We start from the raw sequence: 27,759 nt of genomic DNA on the forward strand, positions 1-27,759 counted from the left end.
TGTTTTAATCAGTAAAGACAAGCAAATAAGGTTAGCTTTCTATTCTACATTCAAAGCAACATCACATTCTCAACGTGTATAGAAAGTTGTGGGAAAAAAAGGGAAGAGGATCAATCTGAGACATTTGCAATACATTCCAGATTGAGTAACAAGTTAAGTATCTACCTACTCATCTCTCCTGGCGTGATCCCTTGTTCAAACCAGGAATAGCATTTATTGTATAGAAAATTTGATGGTGTCAAATGGTCCAAGGTATTATTACTATGCTAAGAGAATTATCACATATCTTATTGTGATAATATCTTACTCTTAGATATTTTATAAAGCGCTGTCAGATTATTTGACACTCACACAAATGAATGAGGTAAGCAAAAAAATGTGTTACTATTCCTATGTTAAAGATGAGGAATTGGAGGTGATGGATATGTTTATGATATAGATTGTGGTGAGGGTTTCATGGATACATACTTAACTCCAATATCATCAAGTGTATATATTAAGTATGTATAGCTTTATATATGTCAACCATACCTCCATCAAGTTGTTAGAAAAAAATAGGATGAGGAATTGGGAGCCTAGATGACTTGTCTAAAGTCCACCTGCAGGTATCAGACCCAGGACCAGGTTCCAGATTCTCATCGAATTTCTGTGAGAGTCCCACTACACAGTTCTGCCTCTTTCGTGACTCAAGTACTTAGATATTACAGAGATATGCAGACACATGAAAAGTAGAATATACAAAATTGGGCAAATTGCATATGCATTTAAATTACTGCGAAAACAATACACCAAGTGTTTCATTATTATAGCTCTTTTGGTTGGGAGAAAAAGCTTATTTGAGACAGGTTTTCCTATTAAACAACTATTTTGTCTTTCTATTTTGATAGTGTTTGCATATTCAGTTAAATGTAATCATTTTGTAAAAAAAAAATGTGGACCAAAATAATGAGAAACATCGACCCAGAATATGTGTGAAGTTGATTTAGAGAGGACCACAGCGTTCCTAGATTCGATTACGTGTTTTTGTAAAGTCACTAAATTAGAATGTCACGCTGACATGATGCTTGATAACGTATTTAATGGTTAAAATACGCATAGTGAACATTTGTGTAGAGTTCATTGCATCTAATTTTCTATTTTCCTTTGAAACAAGAAGGTGAATGATGCAACTGTGGTATTTTTTGCTGTTAAACTTAATGAAAATTCTGTCCACTATCAATCAAATGAATCTTTCCTTTTTTCATTGTGCAAAACAAATATGCTCGAAAGTAATTTATTTTTATTGAAAAGTCCTGTACTAACATGACGAAAAAGCACAAACAAGGTTCTAATTTCTTTCAGATGCACTTGCTGGCAAGATATACAGTGGACGGTAGGGGAAACTTTATTCTTACATTTATATTATTGAGGTTATGTGGACAGACCAGGTCTTGTACAAACGGATGAGTTTTTAAACTAGCATTTTTCAGTAAATAATATTGGCCAATCTTCAGAAATGAAAATATGCACATTACCTTTTTCTCTGTAAAAATACAAGGTTGAATGGGGCTCATCTGAAATGTTGCTCCAACAGTACGATATCTACCCAGGCCAACAGTAATGTGGGATAATTTGTCTCAATGTGTTCTTGTTGTAATAGGTCATAATGTGATAATGAAAGGTCAACAAACCAAATGGCATGCCATAAAAACCAATGATATATGAAGAATAATTTCATTTTCCAAGTATTTAAAAATCATATTTGATTTTGAAGACCGCCATAAGAGTTAGAAACAAGGTGAAAGAACAGATGTGGTAATAAGTTACTATTCTTTCTTTCAAAAAGAGAAGAATTCACAAAAATAGAAGTAAAGAAACTCAGAAGAGACCATAAACATTAAGAAATTTATCTCCTACTATGCTTAATTCAGCATATGAAGGTAATTTGGTTGAAGTACTGCTATTCATAACTGAGCCAAAAACAAAACTTCTGCACGATGGTTTAGAATTCTTTCACATAGCAATACATTCTCTGCTTGTCAATTTTAGCAACATTAAAAAAGAAATACCTCACTCCCCAGCATGCATGGTTATATAAAGGAATTGCTTTGAAAAGTCCATTGTGTTTTTTTAATATGAACATCAACATTTAGGAAAATATTTCTGTTGCCCCTATAGAATAGCCTTTTGGGTAAGTATGGATTAAGTTGACAGAGCTCTTACATGCTTGAACCCTGATATTTAGATTTTAATCGACAACCAACATTATCTCTTTAGTTCTAGATGTTTAAATGTACAGAAATAAGCAAGAAGGTAACCGTTCATCTACAAGGCTAAGAAGATTAATTTGTTCAATAAGTATTCATTGGGTGTACTGCATCTTCCATCAGACAGTTTCTGACCTCATGGCATTTGAATCTGGACATAGACAAACAACAAACAAACAAACATACACATATACACACACATATACACACACACACACAAATTGTAATAAGTGCTATGAAAGAGAAACACAGGATGCTATTAGAGAATGGAGGAAATGCCCAATAATTGGGGAATTGTTAGATAACATTATGACTTTTTATTAGGTGGCCTGGAAAGGCTTTTGGGATGAGGTTATTGAAATAAGAGCTGTGCAAAGAAAGATAGAGTTAACTATCTATCCAGATGGAGGAAATGGGATGTGTGAAGTCCCCTAGTCAAGAAAGGTGTTGATATGTGTGAGTAAAAAGAAGCTGAAAGAAAACAAGAATGGCTGTAGCCCGTTGGGTGCAAGGGAGGGTGACAGGAAATGAATTTAAATATACAGGTTCATGAATAAGGACAGTCATTGCAATGACTAAAGTTTGGAAATAATTCAAATGACCAAAAATTAACTTAATTATTTACAATCATATTTGGGATCTTGTTATATTGTCTTTTAAAATAAAAAATGTGTAATGAATGGATTAAATAAAATATAGGGGAAACAGTAAACGATAGAAGATAAAACAGAATATGTAATACTATTCTACTTTTTTAATAGAAACAAAATCTGAAAAATCACCAAAAGTTTGAAAGTAAACTTAAAACCTATTAATGGCAATATATGGGGAGAAAGACTATGAGTGTTTTAACTTTTTAAATACTTTTATACATTTTCAAAAATTTTGACACTTAGCTTTAAAAATTATAGGCAAAAATGAAAAATAAAGACAAAAAGCAACCACCATACAGCCTTTCACTAAATACTAAAAATAAGCTTAAACAGAGATGGAACTAAAACTATAGTATTCTTGTGTGTATGTTGACATGAAGAAAAATGCTCAGTGAGACAAAGTGTTTGAATCCTGTTAACTATGATAGAGATAAAATGTCTATAGTTACGTATGTGAAGGGGAAGTTCTGACTGTGTGTCTGTCTGCGTATCATGAGTAGAAGACATTTAAAATAATAGTTGTTATTGAGCTATTATAAAAAAATCACTATTTAATTACTTATAAAGTTTAGAATGATTTGCCAAACAATCAAGACTTTTATTTGTATTCATGAGTGTTGGAGGAAAAATGCTTAAATATCCATTTGGTGACAAAATTTAGCTGACTACTCCTCTTAAGTCCATTCGCTTATCATCTTCTCTGGGCATAGGGCAAGAATGACAAGATCACAACCATATTAAAATACTGTGGTCTTTATACTCAAAATCTCTATTATGTCTATTCTGCCTTACGCAAGTACACATTTCTTCTTAATAGAGGCAACAGTAGTACTAACAAAACTCCTAAGTATTTTGAAAAAATATTTTCTCATCTACTGCTTATTTTCTAGCACGCATTTAAATAACTAATTTCTAAAGTTTGGATATATCCCGCCTTGTTTGAGAAAACAGTACACTACATAGAAAATCAGACTAAAGAGCTTATTACATAGTTATCTAAATTGAGGAGAAATTTGTGCTTTATTACAGAATATGGTGATTGATCTTTTACAAAGTTCAGAGCAGTAAGATTTCAAGGCAATAATTTCTCCATTTATCAGTTACGTGACTTTGAGCAAGTCACTTGATCTCCTTCAGTTTATTTGTAAAATTTAATAAGCAATAATACTAGCACCTACCACCTAGTGTTGTTGTGGGGATAAAATGAGGTCTTATGAGTGAGCACCTGGTTCTTATATTTTAATTTCTTTTTTTCCAGCTCTGTTATGCATTGCTGATGAAAACCATCTTCTAAAAATTGACTTATACATATGCTTTCAGGAGCAGTTTTTATTTTTTAATGTGAGATACGGGTAGAATTTGCTGGGAGTAGCAAGTTGGCCTTAAATTATAGGGGGTGATTACTTACTGTCCTTATTAGCTACTGATTTGATTCAAAAGCACTGCAGTATTGCAAGTTACTAATTGCCCTTTAATCAATTTTTAAAGATTTTGATTCCAACAAGGAGAATGGCAAATGTTGATGCAGCCAGATTTGCGGAGCTTCCTTTGCAAATAAATAATGCTTGGTTTTGATTTTTCTGAGTAGTACTTCAGACTATGTTTTCTCCCCTCATACGTGTTCGCACTGGATCAGAAACGTTTGTCTACACCCCTAGTATAAGTGAATGGGTTTTTGACAAGCATAAGGAATGTTTCTGGATCTGTTTCCTCCCCCTGTGAAACAGCAAAATATTTCCTCTATTATATAAGATGGAAACTCAGCCCTGCACCAAGGCAATTGTTTTGTGTCCTTAATAAAGAAAAGTAATGGTAACAAGAACTAGGCCAAATGCCAGAATCTGCTTGTATTGACCCAGCTTCTGCTGTGGCAGGTTATATACATCTATCCTGGGTAACATTCAACCTCTTGAAAGTGGCTTCCTTGTTACGGTGAATTACTGTTATCATTAGGGTAAGTTTCTCATCATATGCTTTTGACTATGGAGATTCAAATATCAATCAATCAACCCAACAAACAACAGCCACCAAAGGAATATTTGGAGTTTATTTAATTATGTCTAGCTTTGAAAGAACTCTATTGTGACTGAACAGTAGTGGACCTCTCAATTGATTGTTAATGCACTAAGCAAATGCATTTAATTTGGGGGCATCTTAGTGACTTTCATGTATAAAGGGCTCTAATGTCCTGCTCATATTTCTCTCCCCTTCTGTATTCACATAACAGTATTTCCATATTCAGTATGACCAGGTGCTCAGAGGTGTTTTTCCAGTACTAGGAACAGATAATAACTGTGGAGAGTTCCATATATGCATTCTAGCCCATTATTAACTTTAGTTTAAAATGTAAGATTTGAAAAGGGTCCACATATTTCAAGTGGAAGAAAAAAGAGTATTATTGGTTCAGGTGTTTAGTGAGCAGAGAACGCAGTGCTTAATGTCACTCTTTTGTAGTTATTTTCAAGGCACCCACAGTTGCCAGGTATGTCTGACGTTTTGGCTCACAAAGTGTTATATCATTTTTGGCTTAGGGCATTAGCTAGAGTAAAATGGCAACAAGGTCTGCACTAGTATAAAAAAATGACTCAGCAGGAAAAAAATGTATTTAAAAATAATAAAAGTAAGAGAAATACTATCTCAAATTCCTATGGCATTTTATAGCTTACAAAGCATATTAATTAATTTGAGAAACTTCCGCATATTAACCCTATGAAAGATTGGAGCCACCTTTTACATCTATTTTGAGACTCTGAAGAGTGGCCAGTGATGTTCAGAGAAATTGTATCAGTCAAGGTTCCACAGAGACACAGAAGAACCAACAGAAGGTATAGATACATCCAGTAACACCCTCATTGACACATTCAGAATAATGTTAGACCAAATACCTGGGCCCCCTGTGGCCCAATTAACACATAAAATTATCTATCACAGAAATGAAGTAATTTGTTGAAGTTAAATTGATGAAGTTGAGATTGTTATTACCCAGGTATTCCAACTTCTAGCCCAATGTAGTTTTTCTCTACACTATCTTAAATTTCTTACATAAATGTTCTTAAAACAAACTGGGAAGGTCGTAAATTTCCTTAGGTCATAGATCCTTCAATGTATGAAGAAAGGTCGAATGCATCTCTTTGACACACCTGGAACAGTTACTGTCTGCTACCAAGGTTTCCACTACAGATACAAGAAAAAAGTGTCCTCACAATTTCTAACTGATTGTGACAGCCAAGATTGAATGGGGGAATACAGGAGAAAAACATGGCATCACATGGGAAAACACGGAGAGAAAATATTTGAAACTCAGAAATAATCTTGTAAAGAGTAAACCAGACAACTTACTCCCCAAAAGAATCTAAAATTCAAGTTTTAACAAAAAAGAAAACTTAGGAAGTATTTGTTAGACGGCACATTCATTTCTTGTCGGAAACTTGCTTTAATCTTAGGGACATAGTCATAAGAAAACTGTACAAAGAAGTTCTCTGCAAGTTCTCAATGATGAAAATCATTTTGACATCATGCTTTCATTGGAAGACATATACAAAAATGGATTTGAATAAACATTTTGGTGCTGTCTTATAAGTGAAAGATACGAGAAGACACTGCAAGAAACCAGTTGTCTAAACCACTTGTACAAAAACTCTTTGCCATTTTTACTTTTTTCAGCTAAACACAGTCCTTTGGGGTGAGAATTTGACACTATTTAAAACATTCTTTTATTAGATGGTTCCCTCAAATAGTCAACTTTAAGGCATCATTTTGAAATAACATATTTTTCCCCAAAGGTGTGTCTATTACCCACACACTATTATCCTAGAGTAGCAGGTAAGTGTTGCTAAGAAAGTACATTCTTCTGCTTGTCATTGACATTACCATAGTCGCCGTACTTGCTGAGGAACTTACTAGTGTTAAGGTCTCTCTTTTAAATATGATGATACCTGTTATTTTCCTTTCTTTAAGCTTTTTGGCACTTCATAAGAAATAATACACTACAAACACAAAATTAAGTTGTGATTATGAGAAAACAGCATAGTAAGTTAAGCAGTATATTTACAAAATGAATGGCTCAATTATTCAAATCCTTGTGGGGCAGTTTTAATCGTACCAGTATTTCCTCAGACTAAATAGACAAAGGCATTAATAACTCAGGTCAGCAAGTGTTTACTGAATTCCTACCATGTACAAGGCAATCAACTAAATCTGAAGTAAAATAAATATGACGATAGTTTATTACTCTGTAGAAGCTTAACACTATATTAGGAAACAAGATGTAATAATATAAAAAATTAAAGTTTTAAATAAGGGTTCAAGGCAATAGAAGACACATCATTTGGCAGTACCTGATTAATTTCTAAACGGATTGAGCAGACAAAAGTGATTGTAGTTCACCGGAGAGAGAGAGAGTCTTTTTCAAGGATGGATGGCAAATAAAAGGCCTACAGAGGAGTAATTTGTGAGTTTTTCTGAAAACCAAATATATTTTGAGAGTTGCTTGGACATGTTTGATGGCATATACAAAAATTAGGAAGTAGAAAAACACAGGTAGATTTAGGAGAGCATAATTTTGAGATCACATTAGAATGGGCCTTGAATACTAGGAACAGAGATTTTATACATGATCCTGTAAATATACGAGCAGACAAATGGCATGATAAAAGTGATTTTCAGGGCTGATCACAGTATTACAAATGGATTGGAAAGGAGAATGGAGAATGCGAAGGCAGAGAGACGAGATTCGAGGCAGTCACAGTATAAGGTAGTATGACTTTTACCTAAGAAATAACTTGAAGAAAAAGAAAAAAACAAGGTATTAAAAAGTGAAAGTATGGCCTGCAGAGAAGGGAGAAAGGGGTGTTGGGAGCTAGAGAGGTTGGAAAAGACAGGAAAGTCAATTGAGAGATGACTTTGAAGGGAAGAGTAGGGATGATTTTGCTGAAGGTATATGGAAATTGCAGTAATATAGGGATATCCAAATGTGATGCCCTGTAGGGATTACAAATGCAGGAACAGCAGTAGGACTGGAGATAAAGGTTGCAATAGGCATGAACAAATCAGATAGCTAAAGCCAAGAAATTGGAATAAAACCAAAGCTGAAGTTAGTGAGAGAAAAAGAAAACAGCATGCCTGAACCTGGTGTGGGCACATATTCAAGATGAGGGGGAAGACAGTTGCTAAGAAAGGATTTAAGGATGTGGTAGGAATAAAAACTGGGAATATTATAGCTGCTAAAGGGCCGTTGAGTTTAAAACAAAGGGGGGAAGGAGTAGGGGTGTTATTGAGCATGATCAAATGGTAGAGAAGCCAATGGATTTGGCAATTACATTAGCACTAATTTTGAGAGTTCCTTCGACAACTATTTAATGAGTGCCCACTATATACTAGGTACTATTCTAGGCACTGAGGATATAGCAGGGAGCTCTCATGTGGCTTACATGAAATAAAGAAAATAGACAATAAACAACTAAGAAAATAGACTATAATATCCTAAGGTGATAAAGAATATGAAGAAACATAAAGAACACCATAAGGAGATAGAGAGTGAGAGCTGGAGGATGTTATGGTGGTTATGGGAATGGGAGCTAACAGACACTCCTGAAGGAAGTGAGAGAGTGAGATTTGCGGCTATCTGAAGGAAGAAGGTTGAATTTCAATAGGAGGAATCAAACCAACTTCATAGAGAGAAGACGGTGAAGAATTTATGTTGGAATAATTTAAGATTTTGTGTATCTCGTTTTTAAAAGAATAAACTGGTAAGTCCTCTTGATAAGGAGCCAGTGGTGAAAGAAGTTTGGAAGACATTTAATAGGAACCAAAAGATCAAAGTTGTGAAGAAACAAGCTAAAATTAGGGTATCTCCTCTATGATCAGGTCACCAAAACTGTCTGTAAATGTCAAAAGGACTATGAAAAGGCTTAGATGATGGTTTTATCTTTCTGAATTTATCCTCCATCATTGCCTTTAAATATGCAGTTTGTTTTCTTAATTTTGTTTTACAAGATTTTAAAATATACATAATTTAAAATAGCTGTAAGAATATGATCATATGCATTCTCTTTTATCTTTTACTTGTCTCAGCCTTCTCCTGTTTGATCTACAAACTTCCCCATTCAAATAACCTAATTATATATTTCCACATGTTTTGCACTCAATATATTCCTCCAATTTATATAATCACATAAAGCATACTTATACATATATAAATAAGACACATATCTACATAGGATTGTATTTTAAAATACAATTGATAATTTATTGTATATACTTTTATGCATGGGATTTTTGTGATCAATGTTATGTTGTGTTAATACTTCCTAGTCAACAGGTATATCTCAAATTCACACATTTTAATAGCTGCATCAGAGGCTATGCTTAGATGTTCTAAAATTTGTTCAATGATTTCCTTGTCATATGTCGTTCTTTGTTTCCATTTGTTTTCTTTTTTCCATTATGAACAATGCTGCAACAAATATCTTTGCACGTGTATCCCTTATGTACCAGTATTTTTATTTTATAGGTAAAGTTACAGGAAGTAGATTGTACACTGTAGTTTTTCATCTCTATGCTTGATTTTCACCCTTAACCTGTATGAAAGTTCTTTTGTTCCTAGGCCTAAACTCCAAGGCCGACTTAAATATCACCTACTATGTTTAATAAAAAGAAACTTATGTGAGCCTCAGAAATGCCAATGTTCTTTGTATAATGACTATTTGTACACCATATCCCTTATTCCTTTTTTAGACAGCATTTTCTTGAGAGCAGGAAACATGCCCAGTATAACTATATTTCTTCATACATGTTTAGCAGAGAGCTTTTCTCACAGAAGACAAAAAATACAAATTGACTTCTTGATATCTATATTTTAAAATACTACTTTAGATCAATTTTTAGGAAATAAACACATGGAATATATTATTGCCTTTAGAAAACTGTCTTGCTATATTCATCGCAGGTTTTCTTAAAATTCCTTTCATATTTAAGATTCTAGTAGCTTTTACTCAGATATTGGTGATTGACAAAAGTAATCCAGTAAGAGAGCTGGAAAAAGATTAATATTCAAGTACTTAGCCTTAGTTGTATAGCTATAAAATAAATGTATAACATTAAAATATATATTATAGGATATCATTATGCTTTTTCCCCATCTTTTCTTAGATCTTATACTTTTGTTAGGCAGAGGGTGAGAGGAGATGGGTATGAATGGAAATGATACTAGAAATAAATTAAAATTCTTCACCAATGCAAAAAGAAATCTTACTGGATTGTATGATAGGGCATTGTCCTTCATGTTCACCAAAAGCCTACAATAGGAAACCAGCCAATCTCTGGGGAGAATGTAGAAAGTTTGGGGGAAATCCAATCATATTTTATTTGCAGAGGGAATCAATATGGTAGTACTTCTCAAGTTCAATTCAATCACAAATGTGAAGAACAGATTTGCATTTACATCTAAGCAGAAGCATGGAGGATTAAAAAGATTTCAATATAATTTAGCAATCCCTTTGTCAAAATAGGGCATTCAGTGAACATAATGACACTCAAGGCCATCCTTCCAATAAATTACCCTATAAAAGTTCTATAAAAAATTTAATATGGTACAGGTTGGGGAATATAGGTAATTAAATGTGTTGCAGAGGTAGAAAGAAGACCTTGGGAAAAGTAAAAGATTGTAATTAAGAGTTGAAAGAATAATTCTGAAATAAATGGATTATTTTTGGAAAATCTCATCAGCACGTTAATCACTTTAGTTCTCTCATCATGGGGGAGAATCTTAAATAGGTGCCTGGGTCACTGGTAGCCAACCTTTTGGCGTTTTCAGATGCTAGGAGTTTCATAACAGACAAGCTCTAAACCTTGATTGCTTTTCTAATAAGAACATTGTTGCTTGTCAATCCCCAATCTTTTTAATACACTGATGTCAGATGGAAACAAAATCAACTCCTGGATGGCAAGCAAGCTGCACTGGGATTGGGCAAGACTCGAAACCATCATCTGCAACACAGAGATAAGCGAGGCCGAATTCTCTGTGGTCTGTTGAGACTATATTATGTGAAATGAAGAATTTACAAGCAGAAACAGCAGCTAAAAATCTCATTATTAATGACTTTTGAGTAGCCATGGTTTCTGGTTTTTCACGCGAGTCTGCGAGAGACTTAACAAAGATGGAAATGCGGGCACAAAAATAATGATAGTAAATAATGACAAATAAACAGAATCTGGGACTAAAATGGAAAATTGTAACTGTGTCTCAAAAGTGTTTGTGATGTTGGCTGAAGAGTGAACTGTACAGGGTTTGTTTAAACAAAAGCTATCTAAATCTTTGCTCAGCTGGTTGTTCGAGAAAATAAATGGAACCAAACAGAGGAAAACAGACCACAGGCTAGAAGAGTTTGTCAAGAATGATAACGGGCATCGAAGCAACAGGATTTAAAAATGATAGCCCAGCCTCTGTAAATAATGCAAGCTCTTCAGGATTCACTAGAGACCCAACTAGACAGCATAATAATTTTAGCTAAAAACCTGCTATTCCCACCATGAGCCTCCATAAACTAAAGAAGAAAGCTGAGGAATTTTATATACCCAAAGCAACAACTGTTAGAAGCGTGGGAAACCTGGCACCTTTAAATCTCAGATTTTATCCCTTAGTTGCTCATGACTTTGCCCGGGAGATTTTATAGCACTTATACTGGATAAGGAAGACAATTAAAGCATCTCAGATTTTGTCTAACCATGCTAAAAATAAGAGTGACAGGTCTGAAGCAGAAATTTTGTGCCGTTGTATGCAAACAAAATTCAGCTGACAACCTAAGAAGTAAAATGACTACAAATGAGCTAAAGATACAAAAGTAGGTAAAATTCCCACGAATGCTGTCCCATCCCCCCTAAATATTTTACCTCCCCATTAAAATCCTCTGACATCGATAAAACACATTTAAGTTGGCAGGACAGGTGAGAAAAATCTTCTTAAGGAGCCAAAACTAATAACACCATGTATCATCTGGAGAACAGTCTGGCAAGAGGACTTCTTTTCTCATTAACCTTCTGGGGCCTCAGCACCTAACAAGGTGTGGGGCTGCTACCCCAGAGTTGGGATTCCCACTGACACAGAATAACTCGAGAAAAACTGACCCGAAGTTGGACATCAGTCATTTATACAACACCATTGGAGCATCATTAGCTCTCAGAAACCGTTTTATTTCAAGATACCGAGAAGCAGGCACTTGCCTCATGTCTTACCTCACCTCTCCAGATTAACCACACATGTACAAGGAAATGAATTTCTCCCTGTTGATCTCTTCATTGCAGTCTCGTGCCCACAAAACTTCAATGGATCTGCCCTAACAGGTTTAAAAGGCCAAGCCAGGAAAATTACTTGTACCTGGTTCTCAAAGTGAGCTCAAGAGAAGTTAAAGAATTCAAAGGGGTCACAGACATTTCTTCGAAGCTCCAAACAGTTCTTTGGTAATGATGGTGAGTTGTGAACAGTGTGGGCAATACCACCAGTATCTTTCCTTACAGTGCTTCTCAACTCTTTTGTGACTCTGGCGAGAGGATGACATTCCTGAAGTTCTAAGTTGCATGTGTAAGGGTGTAAGTTTTTAAATTTGTATTTATTTATTGAACTATTTATTTATTCATTTATGGCAGAGAGGCAAGAGGTCGTAAAGTAAGTCTACGGGGTGAAAAATAAGTAGAAACATTTGAAAATCACCAGTGAATATTCTAGTGGTTGAAAAGATACCTTAGCATAATGAATGCATCAGAAACATGAAAGAAAAGATACAAAAATGTCAATAAGTTTGTAGGATTGTAGCTGATTTGTCTTCAGTGTGCTGTCCCATTTTTTCTAATTCCACAATTTTCTTCTAATAATAAAAATAAAATGCCACCAAATTTGAAAAGTTATGCATTCTGTGGATAATTTCTAGCACATCTTCAAAGATTTCACATGAGAGTCCAGCACTGGCTAACCAGAAGTTGCTGTCTATATTTTTCTTTGTTGAATGGAAGGTAAGAAAGGGAGGCGAAAAAGGAGCAGAGAGGAGGAACGACAGTGCAAATGACTAGCTCTGTTCCAGAGCAAATGAGGTTTCTCCCATGAGTAGTCACTCGGTAAATGTTAATTGATGATAATCAAGAAAAATGAGTTTTGTTTTTCGTGCACTCCACAACACAGTTACATATTTTCACATTAGCTAAAGGTGAAAGCCAAACTGATGCAGCACAACTTTGCTCTTAGTGTTAAATACCTTTTCTAGAACAGGCAGCGTCCATGGCGAATCTAAAGACCTCATTTACTTGTTAAATGCATCTTTGCCACTATTTTCTATTTCTCTCTGTGCCACTAATGATGCCCACAGTAGTACACATAGCATCTGATTATGATTTCTTCTTTTGACTAACTTTTCCTTACTGAGAAACAGAAAAATATATAAAGGACAAAAACGAACTTCAAATCACATTAAAAAATTTACAAACATTACTGCTGAGCTCCTTAACAAAAGCGAATTGACCATGGTTTTATGACTTCCAAGGAACACGGCATTGGCAAAAAAAAATTGGAAAAAGGAAAATAATGTGAATTAGAATTTTGTAAAGAGTGCTAGTGCTAACATAATCAACACACAGTAGTAAGTATGAATCTTTGAAATATTAACCCGTTGAGGAGGTAAAGCGAGGCTCATCAACATCTTTCTACTCACAATAATTAAAATCACTATCAGGAAACTTCCACAGAGAAAACAACTGTAGAAAATTTGAGAGAATCTTCTAGAAGCAATTTAGTCTTCGAACACTGTTTATTTAGTGGTCATCACTCCAAAGTCCAGGAAACCATAATGAATTCCAAAGACCATTCAAAAGACAAATTACAGGGAACATTGCACTATTTCTAAGCCCTAGATTGTGTAGATTTGTATATTGGGAATCAGGAATGAAAACAGCAAGGTCAACGGAAATATAGTTGCAGAACTTTTTCTAGTTGAATCCAAATCCATATTTTAAGCACTTAATTTTGGGCAATTGCTAACTAAGAAAATAAATGGGCCTTCACTTTTCTATCAGCTGTAATAAAAAGATAGTAACTGGAAGGCTTGATTCCTTAAACTTCAGGACTGTTTCTTGTTCACTTCAGTATCCTCAGCATCAAATAGAGTTCTGGGCACCCAGCAGAGCCCAAAGAATAAAAATATGTTGAATAAGTTAGTGAATGAATGAACGCACAAGTGGATAATAAATGATGAACAGTCTCAAAACCAGGACCCATACTGACAAACAATGAATCCTAACTACATCAATACAATGACATCATCTATACCAAGGGAAAAGGGAAGCGTAGTATACTTCCATGGATATTCATCATTTATAACTTGTACTGTTGATCTTCCATTCCATTCCAAAGTGTGAGCTCAATTCTTTTCAATTAATCTTTTTTTGCCCTCATAATGATCTCAGGCAAGTACTGCTGCGAAGAGGTACCTGAACTGGGTGAACCCTAATTCTGAGGCCTGCACTCGCAAGAATCAACAAGCCACCCTTTATACTGGATCTTGTACCATTTGTGTATTCAGTCTTGGACTGGTCAGTTTGCCTGCTTGGGGCTCATGGTCTTCATCTACGAAATCTGGGTACTGGATCGAGTGATTATTAGGTCCTTCATGCTCTTAGGTTTAACTCAGGTCAACCTAGGTTGCATACTAGACTCTATAGGAAGCTTTAGGAAATTTCCATTCCCAAGCCTTATGCCAACAAATTAAATCAGAATTTCTGTAAGTAGGTCCTAGACATACGTACTTTTTAGAAGTTCTTAGGTGATTCCTAACACGCATCTAAGATTGAGACTACCTCTTTAAAGACTCATTGTTGTCAATTGAGTGAATCAAGCATACTTTAATTTCAGAGCCATAAAACAATTCTTTGTACTTTTTTATGCCTAAAGTTATATATCTCTAGAATAAAGATAGGTGCACCTATTTTTACAGGGTGCATGGCTTTTTTTATCACAACCTAATGCAATAATTAATAGTCCATATTTTCCACCAATTTTCAGTATTTCTTAGTATTTTCAGGCATGGATGGCTCCATGGTTCAAGATTTCTGCATATTTAAAAGCAGTTGCCCAAAGCATATTTTAGTCTGTCAGTGGATGTATATTCTGCCTGCTTTTAATAACGAAAATTTCATTTTAAGCAATAATCCCTAAAAAGGATTTCCTGGCAGAATAGTTTATATCATAAGAGCATATGGGAGTTAAGAATAATTATTCAGAGAGTATCTTTCTCCAAAGAGCTTAAAGCACTTTATGGAATTCATCTAATTAACGTTCACACTACATCCATGAGGAGGCGGTGGACAGTGCAGCATGGATGGCTCTGAAGTGAACTCATTCCATTCAGTGAGAGGATGAGAATAAACCCAGCACCACAATGCACCAATGCAGGAGTTATATAGTCTACTGCTGTTCATCAGTCTGACAACAATTACATTTTAGCACAGCAAAATGAAGAGGAAGAAATTTTCTAAATTAGCCTTTATATTTTCCCCATGATTTCAAGTACTCAAATACTTAAAAACACAAAAATATCAGTTACTTTAAAAATTCCAGATGCTTCAGCATTATATAAATAGAGACAAAATCTGATTAAAATGTGGGACTCCCTTAATAGAACAATATTTACATTGCTTTTCATTCACACAATAAATGGTAAGCATTGTCAATATGTGTGGGCATATTTACTTAGACTTAACTGTGACCAAAGTGTGATTGCGTACTTTTATCCCAGACAGCCTGATAGATGAATTTAATTTTAATATCATCACAAAAAAGCATTTATTAAATGCATACCTGTAAACACATTTTGATGGCATGGAGAGGATATAAAGATGGTATTGCACAGTAGTTAAAAAACAGGAAGGCTGATTAAAAAAAAAAAAACCTCAGTATCTTTTTCCTGTTTTAAATCACAGTGTGTAGCTGAGCTTTCCCACTGGGATCACGTCTTAACCTGACCTGATTTCTTTAAACTGGTCAGATTTCCTCCAGAACAAAATTAATAAAAGAATTCACAGAAGGCTTACAATTTCATTAAAATAGATAAAAAGTTCTGCCTTCATAAAAATTTCATTGGCAAACTCATAGGCACAAAAGAATACTTATAAATTCTACAAGCCATAAACTGCGACATCTCCTTATATTTTAAAAACAAAGTATTTAGTAAATAGCATTATTTGTCTTTCCACATAGTCATACCATGCTGACAGAAGATGAGTATAAGGACATTAGTCCTCCCTCAAAGACATTTTTTGTACATTTTGACATTATGTGTACATTTGAGACAGGCTCAATTTATCTCCTCACTTTGCTCACAGGGGAATTACTGGTAAATATTTCCTGCCTGAAAGCAGAGAGTTGACTCTGATGATTATCCATATAAATAAAAAATATCAAGTCTATTCAGAGAAATGTAAGCAAAAGCATCCACAAACCAACGGGAAAATACTTTAATGTTTATCTTTTTAGGCAATTCATAGTACTAATCACTGACTTCACACTATTTCATTTAAAGTTGTTATTCATTAATTTTAGTGTCGAATCACTTGGAATTTATAATGCCATCCAATAAACAGACAACCTTTTAAATGTGTTCCTTTACCTACATCGAACATGCAGATAAAAATTACAGATTTTTCCATGAGAAATTTATCCTGACTGGAAGTAATAGCAATACCATCTCATGCTTTCATGTAATATAAATATAAAGCATCGCATAAGAATAAAGCAAAATAATACCCTTTGAATATGGATTTACCCTTTTGAGCATGGCTAATCTTAATAATTGAGTGGCCACTAGCTTCAAAGTAGAAAAAACAATATGAAAGGAAAAGTGCCCAAATCATTTTAATGTAAATGATTGGTCATTGCTAACATATAAGAACTATTACCATCCTGTTAGCCTACTTTCCTAGAGTAAGTCTAGGGACTAACGGGACAATTTTAAAACAATCCCTTTTCTACGTCCAGGAAAAGAAGGAATTCGCAAAGGCAAAGCTCTAGAGTGAGTCAGTTAAGAAGTTACTTCTTGAACTCCAGAGAGTGTTCCATATTATACTGTGATAATGAATGGCCAGTGGGTGAAGCGAGTTCTTAATGGATAAAAAGTGGCTATGAAATAGCTTAGAGATCATATGGAATAAAATTGTCATGATGGTTTCAACAGCAACACTGCCTGAGGTAGAATTTAACTCAGAACCATGTTCTTTTTCAATTTGTTCCTCCAGAGAATGTGTTTCTATTAGTTGCAAATTCTCACCACAATTATATGGATAATGGTATTCAAAATCCAGAACTAGAGATTTTTTTCCTCAGAAGAAAGTTACGATTTTGAATAAATACTTTACAGGTTGGAGATCTCTCCACATTATGTGACCCTGTAATGACCAGATGGTTAAAACCTCTTCAAATAGCTAACCAGAACACAATTTCCAGTTGTGTATCTTGAAAAATCCATGTACAATTAGAAATAGAGAGAAAAATGGCTTTTGGAGACATGATCGGTAGACTACGTCAGAGTCGCATAGTACTGTGAGCTTGTTAGAAAGTGACCACTTAAAACCCTGTAAATGCCTGCTATACCATGAAGATAAACATTATTCTGCTAACTTAGATGAATTCTACTTAATCTATGTCTTTATTAGAACAAATAATAGACTGAGCTGCATGAAATGCTGAACCACATAGAAACAGCGATCTATAAGGTTCCACCACAAATTAGACATTTATGTATAAAATAAGCATGAGAAACCCAGAGGAAATTCTCGTGAATTACCCTTAAAGGCCAGTTCTTACATATTTTGAATTTAAGAGTCAATGTGTGTTCCCTCGAGAAGAAAACTTTCTCAGGTATTTGACTATTTAAAGGACTTCTTTTTTTCTATGATAAGGTTACTCCATACAAGATAACACCAATAATCCTGATGACGTTCAAGTTTTAGCCCTTGGTTAAATTCTTGCTTTATAACATGTCAAGTTATCACATTGTATAGAAGCTGTGCTTTACAGTAGATTATTAACCTCTAGCTACACGAGGCTATATAAATTTAAATTAATTAAAATTAAATAAAGTTAAAAATTCAGTTCCTCATTCCCACTAGGCACATTTCAAGTGCTCAATAGCCACATTATAGAGCATTTCTAATACTGCAGAATGTTCTATTAGACACGGCTGCCCATATACCTGTCTCTTCCACTAGCTCACCCCTTGAGGGGAGCAGCTATAGCATAATGCATTACATACAGACTGGCACATACAGATGCTCAAAAAATAGAGAGAGCCAATGAACAGTTATTATTCTCACCGACACTACCATACACCTATGTAAAATGCCTTTCAGATTAAAAGTAATTTTACATATCAGCGTTTGCCAGGGGCTAGGTGGGGGTACGAGGAAACTTTTCGAGGTGGTGAAAATATTCTCTACTTTGATTGTGGTAGTGGTTACATGACTACATGTGTTTGTCAAAACTCATCTAACTGTATACCTTTAAAAGGGGTGAATTTTATTGCATGTAAATTATACCTGGATAAAACAAAAAGGAATGAGAAACAGGGAATAAAGGGTGCTTTCATTTGCATTTTAAAATTTGAGGCTTGAGTTTTGGAGTGAACAGACCAGAGAATACTGCCAAAAAAACAACAGTGAGATACATCTGAAAATCAGAGTAGGAAGCATCAGGTGTGTCTTGGGGTGTCAAGCAACTTAGGGGTACAGATTTCTGAAACTGTCATGGGTTAACGTACCGCTCAGGGAAGATGCTAGCAGGTCCCAGTGGGCAGGCCCCTCATTCTCACTCCCACCCCACTGACTCTCTAATCATTTTTGATTTTGCCATCTGTTCCTCCTGGCACAATAAAGGTTCAGAAAGAACAGTGACAACTTCAATAAGCTTGTCTTAGATGATATTTTTGAAATCAGAGGAAAAGTCAATTCTGTTGATTTAATCCAGTATTTATTGCGTACTTATAATGTGAAGTATAAATACACGGGTATACTAATCTGACATGGTTTCACTAATATCACATCAATCTCAAACAGTGGCTTGAAAAATACTTTGCGTGATCAATTCCCATTTCCACACTGCACAAAAGTGAAGACTGTCATGCACTTACCATTCTGAGAAATTCTGAGGGTTAAGTAGGAAATGATGATTTCTTTTTTGCTTGAGGAAGATTGTTGCGGAGCTAACGTCCACACCAATCTTCCTCTATTTTGTATGTGGGATGCTACCACAGCATAGCTTGATGAGCAGTGAGTATGTATGTGCCCAGGATTAAAATTTGTGAACCCTAGGGCGCCCAAGCGGAGTGTACAAAATTAACCACTATGCCACCCGGCCAGCCCCGCGATCATGATGTCCTTTTTTTTTTTTTTTTTTGGAGGAATATTAGCTCTGAGCTAACATCTGCCACCAATCTTCCTCTTTTTGCTGAGGAAGATTGGCTCTGAGCTAACATCCATGCCCATCTTCCTCTACTCTCTATGTGGAACACCTGCCACAGCATGGCTTGATAAGCGGTGCGTAGGTCCGCACATGGGATCTGAACCGGCGAACCCTGTGCTGGCAAAGCAGTGTGTGAACTTAACCACTACACAGCTGGCCCCAAAGATCATGATTTCTTGATCTCATTCCCTGAAAACTAAACCCTGTGATAGAATATGGAAAGCAGTTTGGCATGTACAGGAAAGAGGAGATTTCTGCAAGCTGCTCTTTTCTGGGTGCAGCAGCACTGTGAGTGGGGATTTCCATTTGAAGAACCTTCTGCCCACCATGATGGGTGAAGCCTGACGCTGCCTGTTAATCTTCAGAGCAGATGCGAGGCACATCTGTTTACATTGTCCTCTTACTTTAATAAATGCCGGGCACTGTTGCCTCTCTGGTGTCTTTTAATTCAATGTCATTACTTCGTGTTTGTTCTCTATGGTGATGTTTATCACAAAGGGCACAAAGGGAACAATTTATGCACTAAAAGTTATGTCTCTGCTCATCAGAATAAATTACCCTTAGATGGGTCTGCAAAAACAATCTCATCTACTTTTCTTGGTGAATATTAAGTAAACTATTAAAAGGGCAGTTAGAGGCTTGAATCACTTCACAAAAGAATAAAGCCCTTCATGAGCTTGAAGTCAGCAATCCCAAAAGTCCTATGCACCCCAATGTTTATTGCAGCACTGTTCACAATAGCCAAGACGTGGAAGCAACCTAAGTGTCCAGCAACAGACGAATAGAGAAAGAAGATGTGGTACATATATACAATGGAATACTACTCAGCTGCAAAACAGAACAAAATCATTCCATTTGCAATAACATGGATGGACCTTGAGAGAATTATGTTAAGTGAAATAAACCAGCGAGAGAAAGATAATCTGTGTATGACTTCACTCATATGAGGAATTTAAAATTATGGACTAAGAACAGTTTAGTGGATACCAGGGGAAAGGTGGGGTGGGGGGGTGGGCACAAAGGGTGAAGTGGTGCACCTACAACATGACTGACAAACATTAATGTACAACTGAAATTTCACAAGATTGTAACCTATCAATAACTCAATAAAAAAAAAAAAAGAATAAAGCCCTTCATGGCCATCCACCTTCTAGGGTTGGAAGAAACACTGATTTTTTCCATCACCAAGGTTATGGAAGGTAACATATCATGTTTATATCTAACAGTGAAAACTTGCAAGTTAGTTAAACTTCTCAATCTCAAAATTAAAAAAAAGTTTCAGTTCGTTAAATCAATGATGAAAGCTTGTCCCTTTATCTCACATTCAAGTTTAGAAGAAGCACAGGTATGTCCAAGGGCTTAGTTTTCTTAAGAACAGGGATAATGTTTCTGTTTGTCTTGCATGCAGGTCTGAGCCCTAGTCCTGTGGATAGCAACAGTCCATGTGGTGAACATAATACACCTACATTTAGTTTGCCCATGCATTTCCTTTCCATTCATTGACCTTTCATTGAAGTGATAACCTGTCCGACGTGATTTAAAGTAAGGATGAAATGAGAAGCCAGATATAAAATATCTCGTCACTATGCCCATAATAGCAATTAATGAGTGAGAGCTTTACCGTTAGTAATATTTTTGCTCTTACTATCAAAATTTGCTCTCCTGTAACTGGTTTATTCATTTAGCTTTCTCCATATGTATGATAAGCCCCTAAAACGTTTTTTATTCTCCTCTTTACCAAGCCTTTCTGGCCCCACAGAAAGTGTTAGACTTTAGTTTTACAGAAATTCTTTCCTTCGTTTGTTGTGACCCACAGTTTGGAAGTTGTCTATTTTTGTAGTTGTTTTTTTCCCCCAGAGCAAAGCAAATTTTCAATTTAACTTAGCAAACAGGCACTGTTTGTAATTCCCAAACAAAGTCATGCATAAACAAAAACTCTAACCCCAAGAGGTTCTTGATTTAGCTCTGCTATTATGTATCTTCAACCAGATAACCGAATTGAAGAAATGGAGCTCAGTGTCTTTGTCTATTAGGTGAAGTGGTTGAACTACATGACACCTAATGTCTCTGCCAACTCTAAAGCTACTGTTATATGACTAAGTAAAATCGCTGAATCATAAAGTTTTTAAACAATTTTAGCACCCCAGGCAGATACACCCACAGAGTAAGGATTTCAGCAAACGATCTTAATGTTATAATGGACAGTGCTGGAAAATATGAGCTCTTCAAAGCAAAACTTTACCTTGCCTATTCCAGACGGCTTTTAAAGGATCTTTGTAGTTTCTTTTCAAGATGTATCCCAGTGCTTTTTTTGGTAACAAGGGGGTGATAAATAATTGCTGAATGAATAATGGTAAATCTTAGATTTGAAGAAACATAGAATTTAGGATTATCTATTTTGTTTACCTCAACAATTTTTAAATTATCTAAACCATTTTGTGAGAAAAAAATATGCCATCAGTTGACCTCACATTTGCTTACATTTTGACGTCCTATATTCCTGTACATAAATCAACTCAGTTATTTCTCATTATCCTCATTTCCTCAGACTTTTTTCCATTTAACATAACTGATAAAATTCCTTCTGCCCACAGTAAATCTTTAAAAATACACAGAGCATTTGAAAAAACTTATGTTTTCGTATATATGTATAATGAAGCATTTTGTATAAAGATATTAGCATACCTCTCTTAAAGCTAAATGCTGCTTGGGGTTAAATTTTCTGGATTCAGTCATTCTCTAACAAAAGTAAGGTCAAAATTCTAGAGAGAGAAAATAATGACAATGCTTTAAACTCGTATAGCACTTTTCAGTTTATAAATTTCTTATTAATTATTTTATTTAATTTTGGCAATAACCCTGAGACACAGGTGGGCACTCCATTTTCTAGAGAAAGCTAAACAAACTAAGATTCAGGAAGTTAAGTAACCTATTTAAGGCCATGAACCCAGTTGGTGGAAAAGACATACCTTCAAATTCGAAACCTTTTGCGCTACACCAGTTATCCCTTCTTTACATCCAGAAACACTATCTAGAATACATATGCTTAAAGTACTTTTCCTAAAGTATATTAACTATATATATCAGGATATTACATTTCAAGAATCAGTGGCATGAAACTGTGACAAAACCAACAAGACGTAAACTGCAATAGTTTTATAATATCTGTGCCTTCTCAATACACTTAAGGATGAATAGCTTATCAGACAATGGGTTAAAACAAACTTTCAGCCAGAAGAAGGACTCTACAGTTTGATCCGTGGATATGTGATTCTCAACTGACCTCGTTCATGCATTTTTTAAAAAGAGATAGATATGTTACAATCCTGGGATCAAACTAACGTTAAAGAATAGGACCTTAGGAGAGTAAATCCCTCTGCCAGATTGGGGATGAATGTGTCCATCAGAATTATTTTTTTTTTCTTTTCCTTTTAAACCTGTGTTGGACAGTTGACAGTCTGTTATTTTCTATCCTGGTTTTATTCCTTGTCGTATTCCTTTTCTGCCAAACAAATGCAGTAGGGTTCAACAGAAAGAGTGTTCCAAATCTTTAATCATTATGAAAAACACAGTACCTTGACCTTGTATTTTAAAGTTAAATGGAGTGGCATTATAAAAATTAAATTGGTTCTTGCTCATTTCCATAATATCCTCTAAAAAGCCTTGCCTAGCCTAGAGTGGATGTCCTATTTCTTTATCTTTCTTGATGACCTCTCATGCCTGCAAGTCAGCTCGTTTTTCTTTGCTGAAGACTGCACCCCACTGCTGCGTGCACTCTAAAAGTTCCATTAAAATCTAGGGCATCATCACTCATTCTTATCTGCAGCAGGCTGCTGAACAGTGCCATACCAGCGACTGCATGCAAACTAGTCTCAGAGGACAAGATTAGTTATATACATTGTCATCCCGTAAGGAGAAGAATTCCACCTGGATCAAACCTTATCTCACAAAGCACATCTAGCCTTTCAAACATGGCTCCTGGAGTCAGTGCTATGAAAGAGTCTCCCGCAACAGCAAGCATTACTTAAAAAGCAATTTAGCAGCAAGAAATTAGCTTTTTATAGGACACTCTTTATTAAACTCGCTGTGAGATGAGTTAGCATCCTGAATTTTGCCTTGCACCCACTGAGACCACACAGGCCAAAAGCAGTTTCATTTTAAATACTGTACTATACAAAAATTATACTCATTCCTCTCTGGTCTTGATGAATTCTTCCTTGGGATGGATGTGTTATTAGGATAATGAGGATTGAGAGTTGAACAACAGGCTGGGATGGAGCGCTGCTCTTGTCCTGAAATGTGAAGAAAGCTTGATACCGCTTATTCAACGAGACATTGCCTAACCACTGGGGATTTGCTGACTGGTGACATCAGAGGACAAGTACGGAGATGGGGAGGATTGATAAAAGAGATGAGTGAAGATTAGAAATAAGGAACAGTAGCACCTTTTACTTTTTATAATATCAAACAGCATTGTTCTAAACCAGTAACAGGGCATTTTTGTGGGAATATATGATGATGTCAAATATCATTAGTGCCAAACTTCGTGACTAATTTCTCCATTTTACCTGATAACATGTAATATCATTGTTAAATGGTATTAAACAAAATACCCATATACACGATACTCCAGATAGTTTTCTAACAAGCATGATACTCCTGGTCTATTTTCATAAAGTGGTGGATGTGCCAGACTCACAAACATTCTCAAGATTCTGATCACTGAAATCTCCCAATAAACTCTGGCTTTGAGGGAGGGGGTAGAGGTGGTTAGATTTTCAACGAAATCATATGAAACCTGGATAAGTTTTCTAGAGATAGAAGCCCAGTTCTGAAAGATCTTAATTTAAAGGTCACTCCACCTTATCTATAAAATAGTATCCGTTCTTCCCTGCCATCTCCTAACAAACATAAATCTGGAATCAACTGTACAATACTTTGTGTGGCGGGCACTTTTTCTGAGAGGAATTTGTTTCCACGGTTATTTCTTGAAGTTGTCAGGACAGTACTACCAAGATGAATTTTGGTCTAAATCATTTCCCCTCAAATATTTATTAAGTAGTGTGGAGACAAAAATATAATAAAATAAATGTTAGGAAATTCAGAGATATGGTGCTTCAGTTACAGAATCTATTTTACATAAAGTAGTCCTTCTAAGTCTAAAAATAATAATGAACACAAAACAAATGTCAGATTTGTAGTTTTAATCAAGCAAATAACTGTTTTATACAGAGTTCTGTTTAAGAGCTTGTGGTGAAACTTTTTAGTAATCTATAAACGTGAATTCTCCCTGCACTAATTTATCTGAAGTCTCTATTACTACATTCTCCAGAATTGTCAAGGGGGGTATAGTGGGTCAAATAGTTTCCCCCCAAAATTTACATCTACCTGGAACCTCAGAATGTGACCTTATTTGGAAAAAGAGTCTGTAGATATAATTATTTAAGGATTTAGAGGAAAAAATTGTCGTGAATTTAGGTGAGCCCTAAATCCAATGACTGGTGTTCTTACATGAAAAGAGGACACAGGGAGACATACAAAGAAGATGGCCATGAGAAGAGGGAGGCAGATATTGGAGTAACGCTGCTACCAGCCAAGGAATGCCTAGGGCCACTAGAAGCTGGAGGAGGCAAGGGAGGATTCTTCCCTAGAGCCTTCAGAGGGCCTGTTGACCTTGATCTTGAACTCCTAGGCTTGTGAGGGAATAAATTTCTGTTAAGCTCCCCGGTTTGTGGTAATTTGTTACAGTAGCCCCAGGAAACTGATACATGGAGTATGGCTGTTATCCTCAATTGCCAAGTATTTAAAAAGTTTGTTTTCAGCATACATTCACCACCCAGGTCTATGTAGATTTTAGCCAAGGACGCCTAAAGCTGGTGGACTTTAAGTCCAAAGTTTCACTAATGGTGACTATTTCAGGCAGAAGACATCGCAGCACTGGGTGAGGGGAGAAATAGCTTTTCAAGCCAATGATCCACTTTCCAGTGACTGTCTAGGCATCCATTATAGATGAGAAAAACAGTTCACTCTTCATGTCTTAACATTGTGAACTTCATAAATGTTTGAAATAAGAACACAGTCCCTCAATATTTGGCTAACAGTAAAGTTCTTAATCTGTTTGAACGATGAAAATGGAGAGAGTTTATAATAGCTAAAATATTAAGACTACTGAAGAATTCTTCTTTTACTTGTTGCCTGATATAATGGTGGTATTTTGACATGTATGTAAGATAGCAGTCCCCAAGAAGAAATTAAAAATTATCCCTTGCATGTAAAAATTTGGAGATAGGCTGTTGCTACCGCTCAGGACCATTTGCTCCCGCCCATTTGAGAGCATCAGAGCACAATGGACTTGGATGTGACTATGAACAAAGATATGCCTCAAGTAGGCAGGGCAGCTTGCACCTCTGAGAAGTAAATGAGCATAGATGTTCTCTCTTCAAAGGCTCCCCCTTCCTATCAGGAGTTATTAGAAGTGAGACTAGGTGGCAGGAGTTGAAATAGGATGCATTTTTACCAAAAATATAAAAAGAGTAATGTGAATATAAGATTGTGGAGCTTTGAAGGGAAAGAATAATGACTAGCATTTCCTGAGTATCTATTATGTGCCAAATACCATTAAGCCTTTTTCACACACATCTTTAACTCCAACAACAATTCTGTAAGGTAAGTAGTAGTATCGTATTTTACAGATGAGGCTCAAAGGGGTTCAATAACTTGCTTGAAGTTACACAGTATGTGTGGATTTAAACTGTGCTCTTCCCCTTTCTTGTTCTCTCTGACCTAAAGGACCTTACAATCTGGTTGTACAACAAGATGAATAGACTTGAAAGTTTTGATATGAGTAAGAAAAGAAAGTATAAATTTATTTTTAAAAAACCGTAGATTTAATAAAGTCCCAAATGTGATGTATGAAAAGTAAGTCCTGCAGGATGTCAGAGGTGGGAGAAATCAGAGAAGTTTTCATAGAGGAATGATGCTTTGAGCTGACCTTGGAGGATTAACAGAAAGGCAAGGTATCATAGTCCATGTGGGGGAAGAGGCAGGAGGACTTCTAGCATGAAGCACGCGGATGATGGAGCCTAAGCTTTCTCCTAAGGAGCTAGAAGTGGGGAAGTTGTAAAGTTTGCTTGAACTCAGAATGTGAAAATCGGAATACGTGGGTGAACTTGAGTCTGTGAAGACCGGAAAGCCACTGATATTTTGGGGGCCAGTAACTTATAACGAACCTAATATGTTTCTTAGGAAGGAAAATAAAACAGTGGTGTAGTGAGAGATTGGAAATGGGGAGATATGAGGCTAACTAATCCAATAATCAAGCATGAGATGATAACTTCCCAGATGCAAATAGAAACTGGAAATGAAAAATGAGTGGGAGAAAGAGATATCAAGACTGCACGTAGCTGGAAAGGCTTAAGAAGGGGTCAAATGTATCTGAAGGATAACAGTAAGATAAAGAGAGTTAGTCAAAGTTTTGGTTGCTATTGTTGGGGGGTTCTGGCAAACAAGAAGTTCTTCAAATGTATGGCTTTTTTTTTTTATAAGATTTTATTTTTTTCCTTTTTCTCCCCAAAACCCCCCAGTACATAGTTGTATCTTCTTAGTTGTGGGTCCTTGTAGTTGTGGCATGTGGGACGCCACCCCAGCGTGGCTCAATGAGCGGTGCCATGTCCGTGACCAGGATTTGAACCAACGAAATACTGGGCTGCCTGCAGTGAAGCGCACAAACTTAACCACTCGGCCACAGGGCTGGCCCCCAAATGTATGGCTTTTAAAGTACCCTTCGTTAGAGTCAGTGCTTTTCTTTGCAGCATGCAACTTTATAATTTCCCTTTCTTCTATGAGACATAGGGCAAAGAATCAATATACATTTTTAAATCACTGGAATAAATGTATATGTTTAAATTTATAGATTATAAATGTTTTTAAAAGTTCCTACATGATTGAATTAATTCTCTTGACTATATATTCAATGAAATTACTTTACTATTCTCTAGAGAAAATTGAAAGAAATTAATATTTTTCTTTCAGAGAAGGAAAAACACGAATCTATGGGCCTGAAATTGTCAATGCAATTAATACAATTTTAAAAGTCTATCTTACTCTCAGATAACTAATTCAGTTGAACTTAGTTTAATACATTTAGAGGCTCCTAGGAGTTCTTCGAAAGGAGTTGCTACATAGTTCCAGGGTATTATAATCATTATTAATTGCAGTATTTTAAAGTTCACACCAGCTAAGCTTCCAAGAAAAATGATCCAAATTTATTTGAAAGGTCACAGAAATTTATTTTACTTATCCAACCACATGGCAATAAAAATAGAGATGCTCTGATAAAATCCAGCTCAATTGTGTAGGTAGTGTGATA

At 35.7% G+C, this 27,759-nt stretch overlaps 1 protein-coding gene and 1 non-coding gene across 12 annotated transcripts in view; one reads left to right on the forward strand and one right to left on the reverse strand.

Annotated features, from left to right (window-relative positions):
- DMD (dystrophin) overlaps positions 1-27,759 on the reverse strand; it is a 2,262,230-nt gene that overhangs the window by 786,152 nt on the left and 1,448,319 nt on the right. The gene's annotated exons all lie outside the window — the stretch shown is intronic.
- On the forward strand, positions 6,021-6,150 carry LOC111771695 (small nucleolar RNA SNORA31). Its single transcript, XR_002805622.1, has one exon. It is a non-coding gene; the product is annotated as a small nucleolar RNA SNORA31 (small nucleolar RNA).

The sequence above is a fragment of the Equus caballus genome, chromosome X, assembly GCF_041296265.1.
Source record: "Equus caballus isolate H_3958 breed thoroughbred chromosome X, TB-T2T, whole genome shotgun sequence".
Classification (NCBI taxonomy): domain Eukaryota; kingdom Metazoa; phylum Chordata; class Mammalia; order Perissodactyla; family Equidae; genus Equus; species Equus caballus.